Source organism: Lycium ferocissimum, chromosome 5 (genome assembly GCF_029784015.1).
Source record: "Lycium ferocissimum isolate CSIRO_LF1 chromosome 5, AGI_CSIRO_Lferr_CH_V1, whole genome shotgun sequence".
Classification (NCBI taxonomy): Eukaryota; Viridiplantae; Streptophyta; class Magnoliopsida; order Solanales; family Solanaceae; genus Lycium; species Lycium ferocissimum.
This window is the reverse complement of record NC_081346.1, coordinates 11,571,091-11,579,115: the sequence shown is the minus strand read 5'-3', so window position 1 is coordinate 11,579,115 and position 8,025 is coordinate 11,571,091. Positions and strand designations below refer to the sequence as shown.

At 36.8% G+C, this 8,025-nt stretch overlaps 1 pseudogene; it reads left to right on the top strand.

The window, feature by feature from the left end:
- Positions 1-240: 240 nt before the first annotated feature.
- On the top strand, positions 241-2,244 carry LOC132058197 (uncharacterized; annotated as a pseudogene).
- The last annotated feature ends 5,781 nt before the right edge of the window (positions 2,245-8,025 follow it).

Below are 8,025 nucleotides of genomic sequence, written 5' to 3'. Positions count from 1 at the left end.
AAAGTGAAAAAAAAAAAAATTCTCAAGTGTATTTGGAATACCACACATTTTTTAGGGGCTTGCCTAGTGCGTTTTTTACACTATACATCTCCTGTGTGATTTACAGGCTATTACACTAGAAGCGGGTTTATCCAGAGCGCACCCAAAAGGTGGAGGCTGCGAGTTTCCTGGTTTACAAAAAATTAATTGTAAATTTAGAACCTAGGAATTTCAAAGGCTAAGAATCTAGAACCATAAATTTCAAATCTTGAAGCCGCCTCCTATTACAGAGTATGAAACGTGTGTGCAAGATGTGTGATAAAAGTGCAATCGAGTTTTCTAAGGATATCATAATGGAAATATTGCATCGTTTGCCTTCAAAATCTCTGGCAAGCTTTAAATGTGTATCCAAGTGTTGGCGTAAGTACATTGCTGATTGCCGTCGTCGACGATGGAGGCCTCAACCGGATCTAATTGGTTTCTTTTATCAAGCTCCAGAGACCCATATAGGTTCAAAAATTCGTTTCTTTTACTCGTCAAACGAAGTAATTGATGGTAGTTTGGACGACTTAGTAGACAATCTTCTTAATTGTCATTGGCAGGAGAGTTAATATTGTCGCATCATCCAATGGTTTTCTTCTATGCAATTTATCGAGGGTTTCTTATTGTGTTTATAATCCTGCACTCCCCAAAACTCGAATCTACATGAAGGATCACCCTGCTGTTGGATTTAATTGTAAGGTAGATGAACCTGATACTGATTTCATCTCCTTTACTGTAGTTCGCTATGAAATACCTATGTATTGGGATTTACAGTTTACTGTATATAGCAATTGAAAGTTTCTCTTCGGAGACTAATGTGTGGACTGCAAATCGTATAAGTCTTGATTTACCACTTAGACTGTATCATTCTACCTATATGAAATCGCCATCTGCTAGTGTCATCGATGGAGTATCCACAAATCACTTTTCATGATAGTGAAGATATGGTGACCGCAGGCTGTTGTTATCTTGGATTATCTGGTGGGGCGTTGTATTTTGCGTTGTGCGTTAGACTTCAGGCAACGGTCACTGTGTGGTACCTTGAGAGCAATATTCATAGTCGAGATGCAGTATGGGTTAAGAAGTATGTTGGAAATGTCGCCGGTACAGTTCTACAATGTCCAGACGCTTGTGGACTTGCAAGCTCCCCTCGTATTGAGGTGCAGAACATGGCTATTCATCCTACTGTTCCGCACATCTTTTATTTGGGTGTAAGATGTTGTTTGAGTCAAAATTCGTATTTTACCCAAATAGTTGAATTTGTTCTAAGGTTAACCACTGTTGGTAGTAATTTGATACAGATGTTAGAATTAACACAAGCAAGTTATTAATAATTGATAAAGAATAAATAAATAAAAGAAAAAAGTAGACTTATGTCAATTGTAATGAACGACACTAATGGATTTCCGCGTTCCCAAGAATGAGTAAGAACTTGATGATAAAAGAATAATGATAATGATAATAAGAAGAGAATAATAATCAATAATAGTGTATTTTTCCAGAAAGTCTTGGATGCCCAGATATACAAGTGAAAGTCCTATTTATAGGTATATGATCCTATTTGGTGCCTTTTCCGTTGTGTGTATGTAACGGCAAATCATTAATTGCTGAATTAATGATTGTCATTTAATTCCTTGATTCTGGCCGTTAGGAACCGTTTTGCCGTTACTGCATTAACTCCATTTAATGCGTAATCAAGAGGGTCTAGCATGTTGTTTCCGTTGATGTTCTCTTCGTTGACCAAGTCTTCGGTATCAGCTGCCTCTCCGTAAATGCTGTGCTAGGCATGTCGACTACATGTTTGTCCACGTGTTAGGTGCGATTTTTCACCCATACAGATGTAAGGTTATTTTTTTTTTTGATGACATGAGAACCCACAGCCGCTACTCTTAGGGTGCGCACAGGGTAAACCCAGCTCCTGTGCAATAGCTCGCAAACAACACAGGAGAGATAACCCGCACTAGGCAAGCCCCGTGCGACGAATTCGACTTGTAAGGCAAATCCCCGTCGTCGTAGGCAGTGGAGGTTTCGAACCTGAGACCTCCATTACGAAAGCCCCATGCTCAACCAACTGAGCCACCCTGTGTAAGAGGTAAGGTTATTTCTTACGACTTTGAAACGGATAATGTAGAACTTGTGTATGATTTCGGAGAATCTTATAGGAAAACATATCGCTACAAATTATTTTCTTATGAGTGGGATCAATGGGCACGTCTTCTTTAGACTATGAAGTAATGTTATGCCATATTAGAGATTTTTCTGTTGAGTGGTGGATCGTTGCATGTAACTATTTATCTTGAAGTGCAGATCTGCTGTGCCAATTCATGGGTTTTCAATTGTTTAAGTATTTATGTTCAAAGTTTGAATCAGTATACTATAGCATATAAAACTACCTGTCTCCATGTTTATGGGGCTAGCTTAAAGAATTAGTGAAACTGTTTACCTTATACCTCAGATAATTCTTAGTTGCAGGCAGAAGTTAATACATATTCCCAACCCGCATCAGCCTTTTATGCGCGCGCGTGTGTTTGCTTTGGTACAATTGAAGGGGTATTATTGAAGTTAATATGTTTTCAACCTTATATAGAATCCCTCCCCCTTAACCAGAGTCTCAGGTTTAAGCCCTAGGAATGAAAAGATTCATGATACGGAGCGCTTCCTCCTTTAATGGGTCTTATGTGGGGCGAATCCTGATTAGTCGGGACCGCAAAGGGGGTATCGGACACTGGGCTAGAAACCAAAAAAGATATGTTATGTAGGTTTACTTTTATCTTTCTAGTTTTTGAGGCTAAGAATTATCTAGACTGTTAATTTATTCTCCCTCTGAAGTTGGTGCGCTTGCTCCACTTATTTTTGCCATGCATGCATCTGCATGTTCAGAAAAAATGAGGGACATCTGCAGAATTGAATTGTTCTCCATTTAAGTGATTTTTCTGCTGACAGGCTAGTATAAAAACATCCCTTTAGTTTCAAACAGTTTCAGGCAGCAAAGAAGTAAAGATCATTTTGTTGTTCCAACTCCAAAATGCTCCCCTTCTTGCCCAAGTTAAATAAAAAGACTTAAAAGTTAAACTAATTTGAAATATGATTCGTGGACAGAAGCTGCGGGTAAACCCTCGGTTTGCCCTCAACTATATACGTTGATAGGGGATAACTTCTTTGCTAGCTACCAACTAAATGTGATACTATCTACAACTCCTGAAAGAAGGCCAAATAGTGTTGGGGAATAACTTCTTTGCTAGCTACCCACTAAAAGTGATACTATCTACAACTCCTGAAATGAGGCCAAATAATGTCTCATCTGACATTCCTTCTCTAAGGAATGCTTATTCAAACCATTGAGAATAATTAAGAAACAAGAGTGTCGTCTAAAAAAAAGTAAATAAAATATTAGGGGAAAAAAATCATTTTTGAATATGTACCAGAATGTTATATCTTGTTTTCTAATTTTCTTGATTTGGTAAATAACATTTATTTCAAACTAAATTTAGTAGAGTTTCTTTTTTTTTTTTAAAAAAAAAAAAATAGATATATACATAATGAGCATGAACATGTAACATGAATTTTGGTAGAGTTTGGCCTAGTTGATGGGACTCGAACCTTGGTTTATAATTAATAGATTCTTGTGGGCGGCTTTGATGACTTTCTCGTCCTGTTCTCGACACGTTGCTCTCAAAGACGTACAAATTCCATACTTAGAAAAAGGTTGTGAATACTTAGTGGTGGAAAATAGGCAGGTTGGATCGGATTTGAACGGATGAAAAGCGAGTTTGAGTTCCAATATGGGTAAAAAATGGATTGAATATAAATGGAGGGGATTCGCTGAGCCTCACCTCTACTCCGGTGTTGGCTAGGCTAAATTATATCATTCATTGTTCATATTATCACAGAGTATGCCCCAATGATGCATAATATTCTTCTTTTTTTCTTTCTATATATTCTAGCTGCTCATAACTAAACTAGACTCGTGAAAATTATACTATTGAAATATGTATATGTTGACGTTCTCTAGATGTGAAGCTTTATGATTTAGTTAATAGCATGGTCTTAATTAATTATTTGAAATTATGTGTTAACCGCATTCGAGTTATCATTATTAAAGCATGCTATGTGACGATACAAGGGCGCATAGATCACATAAGAATGGATAGTTGAGTCGGTCATGGATTATATATATTAGATTCCTAACCATAAAACCAATTAAATATATAATTGATAATTAAATTTAATATAATATACTATAGAGTTTACTGTATTTTAATTTGGACATGAATGAGAAACGTTAAACTAACAATAATAGAAATGTGTACTTCAGTGCCATGTCCTCGTTTTCAAGTCTTCAAGTTTTTATTTCATTTTCAAGTTTATAATATTAGACCTTTGAGTAGTATTTTAAAAGTCTAAAAATTATATTAATCAAACATCTAGATATGTTAAAAAGTTTTTTTGGCAATAAAAACCAAGGTAGTTTTTTGAATCAAATGTCTAGCATTTACTAACTTAAAGGAACTCATTGAGGAAGGGTTGCTAGTAGATATAACAATAATAAATTTCTTTCCATTTTATATTATTATAACATAAACCCTAACTCATACAATTTACCCTTCTATCAATTGTATCGTTACAGTCACTAACAATTGAAGATGAGGAGATTTGCCGTTCCCTTCAACTCTTTCTTTGATATTCCCATTCCTGTTCGGCAATTTCAACAAGAGCTTATTTTTCAACCCATAGTAATACTTTCATTTCGGTGAAAGGTAAACTTGGGTTAAATAGCAATTTTGATAACTTGATGATGTTGTTACTGTCTTCCTTCAAATGGTTAGAATTAAGCCTCTTCTTCCGGTTGTGGAATTCTCTAAATTATTGAATACTATGCTTAAAATGAAGGATTATTCTGTTGTCATTTCTCTTTTCCATAAAATGCAGAAATATGGTATCCCAATTAACGGATACATTTTGAGTAGGGTGATTAACAGTTATTGTCTAATGCATCGTTCTGATTGTGGGTTTTCGGTGTTACCCATTTACCTGAAGAATGGGATTCCATTTAATATTGTCACCTTTAACACCCTATTAAGGGAACTTTTTGCTGAAAATAAGGTAGTAGATGCAGTTCAATTGTTTAAAAAGTTGGAGAGAGACAAGATTTGTGAGCCGAATGAATTCACGTTTGGAATCGTCATCAATGGGCTCAGCAAAAGGGGCCATACTGAGAAAGCTCTAAGTTTGCTCCCGTTAACAGAGCAACGGGACATTAAGCCCAATGTAATCATCTACAACAATCTCATAGTTGCCCTTTGCAAGGATAGAAACTTAGATGCTGCTCACAACCTTTTGAACGAGATGATGTAGAAAGGCATTCCTCCTAACGTCGTTCCCACAACTTATCTTGGCATGTCATTGGGAAATAAACATAAAGCAAAAGAGATATGGGATGGTATAGTGGAGAAAATTGAGAAAAAGTTAACTAGATGGAAAGCTCAATATCTATCTCTTGGAGGTAGACTAACCCTAATTAACTCTGTACTTGACTGTCTTCCCACATATGTAATGTCCTTATTTCCTATACCTTCCAACGTTATCAAAAAATTGGATAAACTTAGAAGGAATTTCTTATGGCAAGGGTGTAAGGAAGGGAAAGGGTACAATAACAGTGAAGTGGGAAACAAATCTTACTCAAGACGAATAGGGGTGGTCTGGGGATCGAAACTTAAGTTTACAAAATAGATGCCTAATGATGAAATGGCTCTGGAGATACCATGGTGAGGAAAATGCTCTATGGAAGGAAGTAGTCAGCGCAAATTTTGGTGAAACAATTCCTTGGTGTACAAAGAAAGTCACAGATACTTACGGAGATGGAGTTTGGAGAGCTATCAGGTCTCTTTGGCCTCTATTAGAAGCTAACATCAAACTAAAGGTAGGAGATAGAAGAAAATTGCAGTTTTGGAAAGAAAACTGAATTGACCAAACATCTCTCAGGGATTCTTTCCCAGATTTGTTCAGCATCTGCAACAATCCTGAAGCAAGAGTGGGTGAATGTTGGTCACCCCAAGGATGGGATCTTACTTTTAGGAGACCGTTAAATGACTGGGAAGTGGACAGAGTGGCATCTCTCCTTGGAAAATTAGAAACTGTTAGTGGTCTCACACCTGACTCAGACAAAATTACTTGGGAACATAGCAATGATGGATGTTACATAGTCAATAGTGCATACAAAAAAGAGATGTTAGATTCATCTGGGAGAATACAATATCCGTGGCACTGCATTTGGAAAAGTCTGTCTCCCACGAAGGTAAAGTGTTTCACATGGTTGGTGATAAAGAGAGCATGTCTCACACATGACGTGCTTCAGAAGAAAGGAATGCAACTTGTGTCAAGATGTTTTCTCTGTAACACAACAGGAGAAACAAACAATCATTTGTTTGTACATTGTAGCTTCACTGCTCAACTATGGACTCTCTTCTTCAACCTCACTAACACTACTTGGATCATGCCTGAACACACAACAGATCTGCTCAGTTGTTGGATTAGAAGGGGAGGAAGCAAAATCCAAAAGAGATAGTGGAGGATTATACCATCGTGCATATGGTGAACTGTGTGGAGGGAGAGAAATGATAGATGCTTTGAAGATAAATCCAATTCCATCCAGAAAGTTAAATGGAATTGTATTGTATCTTTATTTTCTTGGTGTAAACAACAATGTATAGTGGATGTAAATCATTTTTTTGCGCGGATTGCCCTTCTTTTGGGGTGGTCTTTAAATTTTGCCCCTCAAATTTGTGGTCTTTAAATTTTGCCCCTCATATTTGTGGTCTTTAAATTGTGCCCTTCGCTTGGAAAGGTGGGCGAATACATGAAATTCTGGGTTCGAACCCCCGCTTAAGCATAAAATAAAAAAATAATTTCGCAAGGCAGGACCGGGGGAGTATATGCCGGATCCGGCATAACTAAAAGTCTGCCCCATAAGGCAGAATTTTTCCTAAGACATAGTTTAGTTATGCCTTATGGGCAGAATTTTAGTTAAGGCATAACAAAATTATGCCCCATAAGGCAAGAACTTTTCCTTAAGGCATAGACTTTGCCTTATAAGGCAAAGTTTAAGTTATGCCTTAAGGAAAAGTTCCGCTTATGGGCATACTTTTAGTTATGTCTTTGGGGCATACTTTTTAGTTAAGGCATAACTAAAAGTTTACCTTGAAAAGTAAAATATATATATATATATATATATATATATATATATATATATATATATATATATATATATATATAAGGCAAAGTCCGCCCTCTCCGGCGACTTTTAGTTAAACATAACTAAAAGTCCGCCCCTCCCGAACTTATAGTTAAACATAACTAAAAGTCCATTTCCTTCCCGAGATTTTTAGTTAAACATAACTAAAAGTCTGCCGGAGGGCATAGCAAAATTTAAACTTTGCCTTATAAGTCAAACTTTTAGTAATGCCTTAAGGAAAACTTACGCCTTATGGGGCATACTTTTAGTTATGTTTTATGGGACACACTTTTAGTTAAGGCATTACTAAAAGTTTACCTTGAAAAGTTAAAAATATACATATATATATATGCTTGAGGGCAAAGAAAGTCGCCCCTCCGGCGAATTTTAGTTATGTTTAACTAAAATTTACGCCGGGGGGCATACTTTTAATGGGCAAACTTTTACTTGTGAAGGAATTATCAAAGTTATGCCGGACCCGCATACTTATGCCAAGTCCGCCCATAAGGCATAAGTATGCCGGTCCCGCATAACTTTGGTAATTCCTTCACAAGTGTCTTGATGGGGCATAGCGAATTTTAAACTCTGCCTTGCAAAGTTTTTTAAAAATTTTGACTGTGTGTGGGTTCGAACCTGGAACCTATGGGTTTTAGCCGAAGGGCAAAATTTAAAGATTTCAAATATGAGGGGCAAAATTTAAAGACCACCCCAAAAGAAGGGCAATTCGCACGCCCGATGTAAATCAAATTGTAGATCTATGTAACACCTCGTAC